Source organism: Vanellus vanellus, assembly GCF_965231255.1.
Source record: "Vanellus vanellus genome assembly, chromosome: 2".
NCBI classification, from domain to species: Eukaryota; Metazoa; Chordata; class Aves; order Charadriiformes; family Charadriidae; genus Vanellus; species Vanellus vanellus.
This window is the reverse complement of record NC_138906.1, coordinates 44,308,661-44,322,417: the sequence shown is the minus strand read 5'-3', so window position 1 is coordinate 44,322,417 and position 13,757 is coordinate 44,308,661.

Genomic DNA, 13,757 nt, shown 5'->3' with positions numbered 1-13,757 from the left:
AATAATATAGTAAATTTTTCTTCTCTGTGCACGGGTCTGCACGCATACGCATTTCCCTTCTGGTGAGTAAATATCACACCCTGACTTTGGGCCATCATTTGCCATATGATGTGTGAGAACATTTTGCTGCTCTCTTTTAGGATTTATTCCTATTTGGAAGAAAATGGAGGTTAGCTGTGAGCAGTGCAGCGCTGCTGACAAATCTGCTAAGCCAAGTGCTTTGTTCCTCATGAGCAAGTAAGATGAAGTAAGCTGTGCAGAGTGGGTGCTGCAGGCTGAGGCCCTGAATAGATGGCTGTTAAGAAAACTATTCATCTGAGCTTTTGGAGGCATTTCTAACAGGGGCTGCCCCTGTGATTCATTGCTTCTCTTCTAGTCTCTCTCACCTGCAAGTCACCAATCCATCTGGCTGGCGGCAAACTGAAGTGTAAATCTCATAAGTAGCCCAGCTTTTGCATTCCCTGGTTTGCCCTGAAGTTGGAGATGCTTTAAAACCAATTTTTAAAGCATTTTGGAAAGCACTAGATATGACATACTAAATAATCAGTGGAAAACTGAAAAATAAAAAACAACCAAAAAACAACCCAAACCCCCAGTCCCCAGAAAACTTTTCTTTTTTTTTTTTTTTAAAAAAAAGCGCTCTTGTTAAATTTAGTGTAAAACATGTGAGAAAATCTTTTTTGTCATAGGCATGCTGAGCATCAGCCAAAAAGTGAAGCTAGTGGACTGGGAAGAGTAGCTATGGAGATTTCCACCTCTAGAAAGGCAGCGTAAAGAATTAAGGCCTATGGTTATGAGTAGAGCTAACCAGAAATTGCCTCATAAAACATACTCTGGTATGTTTATTTGTAAATTTTTCCCCCAAACCAGAAAGTTTCTAGAGAACCACTCAGTTTTGATGAATTTTGACTCTGGTGGGCAGGTTTTCTTAGTCCCCGTTAGCTCGCTCAGGTGGTGCTCAAGGCTTGGTACAGGAACCACAGGGACTGTGGACTTCACAGATTTCTCCGGTGTCTGTGGCACCACTGCATTGCTCCAGTGCTGCCTCATCTGGAAGCCCTGAGAGCCTGGCTGGATGCAGTGTTTGCTTTAGGAGAGCTTCACAGGTCTCCTGTGCTTCTGCCGAGGGTGAGCACCACAGGCTTCCTGCAGATACCCATGTCATTCCACCCAAAGACTACCAGGGGAAAACAGGTCATCGGACAGGTCCTGTTTGAGCGTTTCCAAAACCACGGCTTTGGCATGTCAGTACATCCTGCAAACTGTGGACTCGGTTTCAGCCAGGCTGACCAGTAAGCTGCCACATTTTCTGATCTTCAGGCAAATCAGTCACACCTATAGGGAGCCCACCTGTATACCTAGATCATCCCGAAACAAGATTTAACAAACTACCTTTTATTCCTGCAATGCAGAAGATGCTGCTTCATTACAAACCAGAGCCAGAAGCCTAAGAGAACAAACATTTCTGGTGAAGAATCTCATCACTACAGTTTGTGAAATGTTACACAACAAAGTAATAATCACGGCCTTCCTTGAAGGACAGTTAGGTAACACATTCATTAAAGCTTAGTTGAAGGAGCCTCTCAGAGATCAAAGACTTCATCTGTAGGATTCAACGATTCTTGCAAAAGTGACATTCAAGACCTCTGGATATTTTTAAATATCATGTTTACTATTTTTGCTCACAGAAAAGGAAGAAAATGTATGCAACACTACCCATTACTGCTTCACTACGTCTCCTTTTCAGTGATCTCAAGTTGAAAATGCAAACATTCATATAAAAAAACCCATGAAACTATGTACACAGATTGAACAAGTGGAAAAAATTATAAGCAACAATATTGAAGTGTGTGGCCGACACCTGACACCCCAGCAAGGATTTGCTATAAAATTCAAAGACCTGTGAGACTGCACACCTCGGCTCTTTTCAAAGGAACCTAATGTCACTGGATGCCAACTTCACTGATCCTCTTCCTACGGCTTTCATCTACCCCTGCCTGAGTAGCAGCAAAAGAACTCATTTTTTCTTCTGAAATAGCTCATTTTCTGCTGAAACTTAAAAGACTGCATGTGGTACAGGATTGATAACGCCCATTCAGCAGTGAATAGGTCTCCCACTGCTGGCGATGCTGTGGGAATACTTTATAGGTATGGCAAATGTAATTTATCAACAGCGATACCCACTTGTCATAGGAAAAGGGCGTGAGCACACGTGTGAGGGAGAGGACTGCGAGCCAGTTCGGCTCTCCCTCTGTCTTACTGTCCTCCCCCTGCCACATAGCCAGGGCAGCATGAAGGAGTCCGCAGGGAGAGAGGCGGCCACCCCACCGCTGGTTCCGCCTTCTCCAACTAGTCAGATGGTGAGGACAAAAAGCTCTCGTTAACTTTTTCTCTCTCATATTCAGGGGGACAAAGAGGATCAAACAGTGAAAGGGCGGCCTCTTTCCAGTTTTCAAAGGACTGCAGGTGCAGGAGCTATGCCAGGCTATCACTTGTCAGCCTTTTCTGCCTGATAACAGCAGGATTTATGAACGCAGCCCTTGGAGGAGAAACCCAGGAGGGCTATGTCTGTTATTCAACAATATTTTTCAGAGACCAAAGATATTTTTTTAAATAAAACAATCTGTATATGCCACAGCACCAAACACAGACAGCACAAGGGGACTCAATAGCTAGCAGTCTAATGAACTCCCTGAAGGTTACCGGACTGGTTAGGTTATCAGGTGCAGGAACGTCCTGGTAGCTCCATCAGCGCTACTCAGACTGGGGAAGGGAACGGAAAGAGGAGAAAAAATGAATGGGAATAAGAGAATGAGAACATAGCCTGAGGCTTGGAAAACGACCTTTAACAACCTGGTCATTATATTAGAAATCTAGAAGCTGCTTTAGGCAGCACTTCAACAACTCATAATAGCAAAAAAAGTAATATAAAAGAAAGATAAAGCCTTTTGAACAACACAAGTCTTTTCTTTCCATTCCTTGAATGGACAAAATAATGTCTGTCTGGTAGTTTTCCTGCTGGGTGAAATCATATCCTTTCCTTGCAATACACATAGCTTATTGCAGTTCAATTTTTCCCAGAAACTATGAGACAGATCAGCATCCCATTATTCTAGGTGCAGCAAAAACACAAAGCAGAGAAATATTGTTGCCCCACAGTGTTAATAATCTGAGGAGATAAGATAGGATAAAGAGTGGGAGAAAAGAATTATCACTTATGAGAGAGAAAAGAGGGAAGGCTATATGCTCAGCTCGCCATGACTGCAGGCGATAGGTGTATGTAGTATTCTGTCTGGTGCTGCCTGGGGAGAAAGACAGCAGTGAATCCAGACCTTTGATTAGCCCATCTTAACAGAGACACAAAAATGCTGGAAGTAAATAAGACCTTCCTGAAATCACACATGCAAGACTGGAGTTTATCCTCCAAAGCAATACTAAAAGTAAAATGAAATGCCTTGGAGCACACTGCATAAGTTGGGCGATAAAACAAAACAAAGCAAAACAAACCCCAAACAACAACAAAAAAACCCACAACACACAAATGGAATCTGAGAGTTAATCAGGAAATTATTTTTGTATGCTGATTTGTTTTTCCCTGGAAGCCACTTCATCAGTTTTTAAAATCTGTTTTATCTACACAGAAAATATCTAACAAACCAGAGGAATAATTTTTCATCTCCTGACCTGGGGGCGCTTACCTCAAAAAAACGTTCACAACCAATTTATCTTCACAGGTGCCTGAAAACATAATATGCCTCAGCACTTTGATGCCTGGTGGCTCTTCCAGCAATATGAGAGCTATCCAAGGGAAGAACATTGCCAGAAATAACTCTCCAAGGAAGTTGTTTGCTGCTCTGTTTGCTGCTCATTTTCTCTAGGGTAATGCCTCCAAGGTACTACCGTTCTTAGCTTGAGAGAAGACCACATTGCAAAAATCACAACCACTACCCTCCAACAATACTGGTCAAAAAGCCCATAACCACTCTGTTTCTCTTGCCATCTTCCAGAACGTAAGGCAGTAGTAATAACATGCTCAAAGCGCCACAGGCACTGCCGTCATTGTATTGCAACACTGACTCCTTGTCTCTCTAAAGCCATCCCTACAGGACATTTCATTACCAGTACTTTTTTAAAGTAGCGGAACGAAAAACATCCAGCACATGTTCTTCAGGGCCTTCAGGGTTCTTTCAGAATAAAATAAAGCTTGAAGAACCCGTCCTCTTGTATGCGAATACTTCTGTGAGGGTAAAGAAGTAGTTTGCACTGCAGCTCACAGAAAATGCATATGTGCCTGAATATCTGGTGAATAAGAGTAGGAAGACTCTAAAGACAGAGAATAACACAGAGCAATAAAAGCTGTTGAGGAAGGTGGGAATGGAAATGCTGGCTGAGAAGATACAGGGTATACAAGTAAACTGAAGAAACACACTTCTGTTTCTTGTCAGACAAGCAAAAACAGGATGAAGGAATAACCCCATCCTGCTTGAGATGCGCTGAGTATATTCTTATGCCAAACACCCATTCAATGTTAGCAGGATTCAGCCTCAGGCTGCACACTAGGAATAAGGACAAAGAAAAGTACGTTTTAGATCATTTTCTGTATACGTATTCTTTTTCAAAAGGCAGAGCTTTTCAGTAGTTTCTTCTCACCTAACTTTAGACGTTTGCTTGAATAGTCCCTGTTGGAAATATACTTGGTCCTAGCTTCCTTCATCATCAAAGGAAAGACATTGGCTTGCCCAGAGTATGGTTAAGCTCTGCAGACACCTATAGGGATTATCAAGGAAACCTAAGCCAGATATGACTGCATCTCAAAGGCAAACGGAGACATTGGGCACTGCATGGCACGCCTGGTCATTCTCACTATCCAGATGAGAAGACCTGTTTGGTGGCTTATATTGGTTTCCCATCCATGTATCAATACACCAGGACAGAGAGGAAGAGAGGGCGGTGCACACCTGAGCAAACAGGGATGCAGCCTGGTTTCTTCCTGATCCACAGACACATCCTACGCACCTAACATGAATCTAGGGTAAACACCAAGACTTAGGCAGCCAAAACTGAGCCTTTACGTCTAATCTGTATCTAGAGTAGCACCACACCACTCCCACTGACACCCATTTCGCCCGCCTTAGGTAAGGATCTGTACCTACACCCACGTAAAGAGGCAGAGATTGAAGGGATTAGATGTGTACATGGTGGAAAAAACACAGTATTATACATAAATAAAGTAGATTGCCTTTCAAAATCTATTTTAAAACCTGTGTGGGTTTCCTCTGATCTTCTCTCCCCCTCACCTTTTTCCCCTGTTAGCGCAACTGAATGAAGAATAAAAAAACAGCGCAAAATTTCACATGTGTCATTTTCGCTGCCTGAAGCACTTATAACTTACTGTGTTTATGGTACAGCTAAACCAGAATCTGATAATGCCAAGCAGTCTATCATTGTAAGTTGCACCAAAGGATTAATTGAAGGTTTATGCTGCAGAGTGCTATGCTATTCTTATAAACAAAAACCCGTTACCTCAGTTACTGAGGCTGTAAGTTTTTCAGTTCAGTGATTTGCATTTTTCATACACTTTTAGTGACTAAGAAGGGGGGCTTGAAGCAAGCTTTAGGGAACTGTATGCTGGAATCACTTAGTTTACATTTCATGGCAGATTATTTATATCCTTAAAAAAAAAAAAAGTAGAGGTAAGACTGAAGAACAAAACTCAAAGCAGTATCGATGCTGTGTTCAATGCTGTGTTCGTTTTGTTCTCCTCCATCTCTATTTCTTCGTCCCACACAGACCTCCTGGCAGCCTTTCTTATCTGGAGTCACAAAATAGACTCCCTTTTATCACTTTCAATTTTTGCTTGAAGACTTGTTTTACCTGCAGTGTCCACTATGTGTTAATCAACAAAGCCGGTGGAAGAGAGAGCTTCTCTCCACTCTGACTGCAGCTTTCGTGCTTCTTCATACAGAGCCTTAGCTTCTTCTCTTCCAGTAACGAGCCTGAAAACTCTTAAAGATGGAATTTTCTTATCCTGGGAAGTTACACTAGGCTGAAAATACTGCCATCAGTGAACACACCCTGATTATGGAGGTTATCAGTGAATGTTGTTCAGAAAACTACTGAAATCATGTTGAAATGTAATTCTGCATTCACTGTTAGGCAACAAGTTTGGAGAAGTCTGAACCATTTGTTGTTACTGTTGCTGTGGTTGATTTCTTCCTTATTTGAGTGCAGATACAAGTCTAAGAAGAGAGAATAAGCCCAATAGGGTATTTGTACTTTTGTCCATGACAGACCCAGACTATAGCAAGTCAAATAAAAATGATTTTGTATGAGGAGGTGCAAATCAGTGTTATTGTGTGCATTTGTAAGCATACAGTTCCATTTCTTAACTTTTGATCTAGGACAAGTTTGTCAACTTTTGAGTAAATTTAATTTGGGGCACACTTCAGGAGAGGGAGGGAAAAATACACTCTGGATTTTGTAGTATTTTGGCCCCAACCCCTGCACCATTCTGTTCTTCTGCCTGGTTTGGGATTGTGACAGCCGAAGTAACATGGCTTAACACAGAATGCTTAGTGTATGAAGGTATTTTCAAGAAATGAGAGACTAACCTGCTGGATTCTGAAGTAACCTACCAAAGTCCTGATGTGGGGAGACCTACACACTAGCTCATGGGATAGCAGAATGTGATGTGCTGCCAGACTGGCTGAAGTACCCTGGGAAAGCTGAGTCAGCTCATGCCAGGCTGGACGGCCTCTCCCTTCCTCCAAGCCCAAGTTTGCCTGCAGAGAGGCCCACTCGCACTGGATCGCCAGATTAACTCTGGAGGACCCATCCGGAGACCTGCTAAGCCATTGCAGCAGTGCTTGACATTGCGGGAGTTGTGTTTGTGAAGCACCTCAGCTTATGCCCTGACCACTGCAGATCTTCTGACTTTGCCTCTACTCCTGCCATGCAGCGGAAGCAAGTGGCGGGACCAACCTTCAGCTGGTAAAAAGCAGCAACGTCCCATTCATTGTTTCAGAGCAGTACTAAGCCACAGAATACAGCCCTGCTCCTGCCAGTCTGGCACTAGCAATCACCTTGCTAAGGAAAACATCATTTTATATTGTTCAGGGTTTTCCAAATAAAACATATGCCATTCTGTTAAAAGAAATTACATCAGTGATTAAATAAAACCTGAACTGCATGGTTATAATCGTGTCACTACTGTATAGAAAAACGGAGCACAAGTGCCTGCCGTAAGGTTATTGTGTAAGTCAAGAGCAGTAGAGATTTCTTAACCATTTAGTGTACCACAGAGGCAGTTTCCTGGCTATATAGCAATAGGTCATGGGAAAGGCCTGCCTCTTGGGCACAATAAACCTGGCAGATATAGTTCAGATTTTTCTAATAAAGCCTGCATTGAGGACTGCCACCTGCCCGGTGCGCTGTATTAGCGATGATGGAGCTAGCAATGCTGGTCATCATTTCTGTGGCTTTTCTCCTGCAGAGTCAGTATCAGAGATAGGGGAAAAAAAGCAATGTGAGTTTCTGCAAATTTGAGAGTTACCTCCAGAGCATAACAAAATTCATGAGAGCCACAGCCTCGGTTATCCATGGCTACTCTGACATTGGTGCACTTCATTGTGAGGAAGATCATCAGACCTAAGGAAGTTTGGGTCTGGGAGGATAAAAACTAGTTATAAAATCTCATGGTGTGGATAAATGTGACTGGACTCAGCCCCACAGAAGCTGATTTGACTGTTACAGCATATTGGGATTAAGTATTGCTCACTAGTTCTGGCTGATGTGAAGAAAGGAAATGAAAATTTTAATGACTTTAAAATAATGGGAGGCCAGGAGCAATATAAGTAAAAAGGAGGAATAGTAAATAGAAGTAGGGAAAAGGAAAACTCACAACACCCTGGCCAGACTAGCAGAATTGTGTAGATAAGTGAGTCAGGCAATTAAACATAACAAAATAATGAAATAGGGAGAGAATATGAAATAAGAAAGCTGAAAGTTAAGTTGGTTTTGTTTGTTTGTTTGTTTTTTCAAAAAAAAGAGGGATTATGATAAGTGCTGCTTCCTTTCAGGCTAGCACAAGCCAGGAGTAACTCTATTGCCATTAGTGAGCAATATGAATGCCAGCAAAGAATTCAGATTTTATACCAGTGCAACCTGTGAGTACATTTTGATTACCGTAACCCTAAGGAAATTATTCCAACAGAGTGGAATGAAAATTGATTTCAACCACTCTCTATATTTGTGGTTGCTTATATTATAAAAAGAAACACAAGTTCGTTACAGATGTGGAAAAGAGAGAACTGAGAAAATTGATGGATTTGAAATTGCTAATTACTTGAAACCCAAAATCATGCCAAGGAGAGCAGAGGTGGATGCAGAGGAGATCGATGGTAAAGGCATGTGATTCTGTTTTGTACTTACAAGATTTTAATCTTTTTAAACTAATACAATGGATAATAATGATGCTAAGACAAGATATTCTTCATACAAGCTCGTTACATGAAAAGAAGCTGACATTAAGCACGTGGGTCCAGGGAGAAAAGAGGGAAAGGCGTAAGAAGGTAAAACAGTTATGCAGAGGCCAAAAGCATTTTGATATTTATGTAGACAATGAAAGTGTTGGGACTCCTTAGAAAAGCATTATATAGCAAACAAGTTATGGCACTCCACATGAGGACACAATACCATTGGGCAGCCCAAAGAGAAGAGGGGGAATGTCATGTTTTCGTACTGTTCCTAGGAGAAGGGAAAGGACAAATCAGAGCCGGTAGAATTCATCAGGTCCTGGAAAGTAAAGCCTCCTAACCAAAATCAGGGCAGATTATCATAATGCCTCCTGTCTGCTACTCCCCTCAGTAAAATCTGATGAATAACAAAAAAAAAAAAAAAAATATCTGAAGACTTTTCATGCTATCCATTCTCAGACTGAGGGCAACTGAAAGAGGTATGAGTTGATATGAAATGTGGTTGCTCTGATTAATTTACCATGTAATATTGTCTTTTCCTCAGCTTTGAATTTACTAATAACATAATTAAAGGCAATAGTAAATAATTAATATACTGAATAGCCACGAAAGTAATATTTTTAGCTAGATGATCATCTAGTACCAAAATAATCTTTAATGTATTCTGCAATTGTATTTGAAAGGTTGAAGACTAATGAGGTGAATTGAGCAATTCTTTGATGTTTAAAGTTGAAGATTCTTTCCAGCATCCCATTATTACTTTAAGGGCAAAATGACATGTCAATCAATGTATTCAAAACAAGACTGAAGTCATCTGGCAGGCTGGCTAATTCCAGTATAATGCCATAGTTTATGTTCAGAGCAGCATTATGGAATAGACAATAGCTACTGTAAAGCTGTTTGAGCTTTATTGAGCCAATTCACAAAAACCTTGCTGAATACATATAAAACCCTTTTTCATAAATCTCCAATAAGATTAAGTCAGAGTAACTTTTGCCCAAATATGAGTTTGAGAACAGAAAAAGAAATCATAGGTTTAGGATATAAGAATTAGAGAGAGAAAATAGAGTTATAAGCATGAAAGCCAGTCAAAGTCACCCCGAATTTGAAAGTGTTGGCTCCTGCTACAGTGTCAGATTGAAGAATGGTAGGATGGAAGAGAAACCAAATACTTTTTTTCTCTGGGAAGACCCTAAAGCTAATGTACCAGGTATGAAGATTTATTTAGGCAGTGTACTTATAAAGATGTTAAATGAAAAAATATCTCCATCCGTTTATGTAACTTCTTTGCAACAGGAAATGTCATTCAGACATCTTATGGTTCTCGTAGTTTCAAATGGCCAGAGGTGTCATCTGCAGAAGTCTAGGAGAAGGCCAATACTGTTGTCTTTATCCTCTGGCCAGACCCATTGAGAATCATATGTATGTAGTGACTTTGTACAAGTTCCCTGCTCTGCTTCAAATTTCTCCCACACTAAATAAATCACACAAAGCATTACTCCGAGATAATTCCTCCCTGTGTTTTTTCACTTTCTAATGAAAGCTTCAAAAGGGTGCCAACGTTTTCATATTTAGCCTTTTAAATACCTGTATAAAGCTAATTTATCCATTGCTTAAAAATGCTGTATCTTATCTTTTTTTGTGATCTGAAAGTCTACACAAAATTAATATTTAAAGAATATGGCTGGTCCTCCCTGTTTGTGCTTAAATCTTTATCTGTTATTTTCAAGATGACACGTAAAACTTGAGGAAATAAGCAGTAGAGTCACTCCCTCTTAGTCAGACCTGCTGATGATAATTCATCCTTATCTCAAATGCTGTAGCACCCTTGCAATTAGCTGAGCGTAATCCTTCTTTCTGCAAGCCAGTCTCTGTCCCAAAAAAGTTTATGGTCTAAATGGTCAAGGTAAACAGAAGCTGATAAAAATACTCCTTATATACAGCACAAATAATCCAGTCGTGCCAAATATCATTTGACTCCATGCTATTTTTCTCTTTTTGCTTGTATGTATTAACATGACTGTATCAGGGACAGCTTGTTCAGGGAGAGGATAGCAGATCAAGAATGAAGGTTTTGGGAGAAGCTGGATCAAAAAGCCCATGGGCACAAGGGATGTAATGTTGAGGGTGAATGGCCCAGGAAAAACCCAGGCAACGTTGGCATTATCATTGCTGATAATTGTGCCACATCTCATTGGCTTCTTCTTGCAGTTTCTGCTCATGAAAAAACATTTTGACTGCTAAAATAATAACAGAAGCTATAGCTCTGCAATCTGGATTTATTCAGCTCTTCACAAGCCCGGCATCAAAAAGGTAAAGAATTACTGAAAATTCCCGTCAAGAACCTGCTCTTGTCTCCACCAACAAAACATCTACATGTCTGCAGAAGGGCTTTTGCACTCTTCAGTATTACAAAGTGGGAGATGGCAGATTGCAGAGTTTGCCCCCAGAGAGGATTGTTTCCTCTGCAGTGACACTGTAGAAGTAGTTTCTCTCATCATGACAGTACAGGGAGCATGCCCCACTCCCAAAAGGGCTGGTGCAGCACGCCAGCTTGGTGCACTGGGAAGAATTTTCTGAAGGGGACAAGCAAGTAAATTTTTCAGAGTATATTACATTGGCACATTTTGCAAGAACTGCTGGTAATCACAACTAAGGAGGCAGAGGCTAAACTCTTCTTATAAAATAAAAAGTGAACAAATGAAAAATCAGGTTTGACTCTTCTGAGAACGCACTTTTCTTCCATTTTGTAATAGAATCTGTGGACACTAGTGGACATAAGTAGTGCCTTGCTAGACTATGAAAAATAGCAAATTCCCTCACACCACGTATGTAGAACAGTATTCAAGTGTCTGCAGTTATTTTTCTTTATGCTTTTACCAGACTGAGCATACTGTATCAACAGAATATCACAGCAAGCAGAAAGAGTACAAAGTAGTTTTGTATAGACCTGCTAATGTGTGAGAATCTGTTCCTTTTTCCCTATTAAATAACAGTCCTGATGATTACGCTTGGCAAGATTCTTTTTCTTTTACACTTTAAACTCATTAAATTTAGTGAATGTATTAAAGGTCAGAGGCACAAAGGGAGCATTTACCACTACAGCACAATGTGAGAAAGCTGAAAAATATCAGCAATAATGAACACAGGCAAGAGACCTCTAATGACAATGCATTATTTCGGGCCATTTCTCCACAATTTGAACTGTGTGTTTTGCTGAAAGTACAGCTAAGAAAAGTCTAAAACAAGGACACACAGCATACGTTGCAACTAACCCATTATTAGAGGAAATCTAGAAGGAATAATTCAAATTTCTAGAATAAAAACTACCAGTATCAAGCAGTAAGAGAAATAAGAAAGTGACTGTGAGTACATATTTCTACACAATTCTTTTTTTATATTGTGTCCTAATCATGACTCCTAACATATTATGCTGTTAAAGACAAAAGAAAGTTAAGTTCAGAATACTAAAATGCCTTTTCTTTCAAAAAAAAAAAAAATCTTTAACACCTTGGGGAATTTGTTTGAGCTTACGAATTTGACCCAGCATGGTCTTTCAGGGTGTTTACATAAAATTGCACTCTTCAGTTTGAATGGGGAGCTAGTTATCTTCTCTGCTGTGCTTTGCTCTTCTGTAGAACTTGACCTCTGTAAGGAAAGATGTGAAAAATACTTTTGCATAGCATAAGATTAGCTAAAATGTAAAACTCATCATCTCTTAGCTAGACAGAATAGTTACCTGATGGCAAATCAGGTTCTCAATGGGAACATCAAGGCTAGTGATAACTGAGCAGTGGACTACACGGTGGGGATGCTGATCATCTGAAGAGACTAACTTGATGAGAATTTAATAACACAACTGAAAAGATATTTGGGGAACACAGAGGTAGAAAGCTTTCCTTTTTAACTCTGGGGCAGGCAAGGAAAAAAGTTCTCAGCAGAAAGGAGGAGAAATTCATGATTTGGGGAAGAAATTATGTGCAGGAAAGGACTTAGGCATATCTAGTACCTCCACTGTGGGGACCAGGATCCTGACCCAGGTCCAAAGAACACTCAAGAGTGTGAGGAAAGTGGTAACAATGAAAGAAAAGGATGTCTCTTATCTCACTCTGGAATACACAGAAAAGGCCTTATTAAAACACAACCTACTCAGGCCAAGGAAAGCTTATGGGCACGAGTTTAACATGGCAGAACTATGACCCAGTGGCCCAATAAGAGATCAGATAAGGAAAATTTTACCAAGGGTGGAATACCATCCAAGTCACAACAATAAAAGCCAGTGACTTGTAAGCAGAAAAAAATGTTGTGACTGTCTCTTATGCCCTGCCAGAATAAAGCCCACAACAGCTTCTGTGGTTCCCTCCTTGCTTTGTGTTTCCCCCACCTAGGATGCCAAGCACAACCACCACCAATCAACATACTCAACCCTCGTCTTTGAGAAGGGAACACCCTAAATGATTGTGTGAAACTTCTATCAACACCTTATTGATATTACAGCCTCTTCCCTGCCCTGCTATGTTGTGAACACACTACAGAACACAATGAGAGAAGATGGATGGAGCACGCGGACACACCAAGAGTTGTAATGGCAGAAAACTTTGTTTAGTCCATAAACACAGGATTGACCTTGCCTATCTTTAGTCAGGTAAAAATCAGGTGGCTAATCTAAGACAGTCACTGAAGTTGACCATAACTCAATGCAGCAGTCCTTAGTACATTAAATAGCATAAGGTATAATAGTATACAGTAACACTAGAAATAGTTTAAATCAATAGAAACGCAAGTTTAACAGAGCCAAAATAAAATGTATACCACAACATGGCTTTAGATGAGATAGGCAATAAGATGTTTGGAAAATTTTTGAGAAAATAAATTAGGAGCAAAAACTGAACTAGGTTTTCCTGTGCAGAAAGCCATAAGCCAGACTGCAAGGCTGCCTGGAAGCTCCTAACAGATATATTTATGTCATTATACGGATTAGGGTAACCTGATGTCAGAAATAGCCATTAGTTTTATTTAAATGACTCTATATTAGAAATAAGAAGAATAAAAGAAACGCTTTGCTCTGCAGCGCCGTTTCTTTTGCACAGATGTTAAGTCTGTACAAACCTCCCCATCTGCACATGCCCCATAGCTTTCCCTGGCAAATCAGGCTTTGATTTAGGATAGCAGAAGTAAGAAGAGATAGTTAGGTGAGATGAGCCATAAATGAACAAGGTAACTAATTTCCAGTTAATACCCCCTCTAGCAGATTACTAAATTACTGCTGAAATTGTTTTTGAA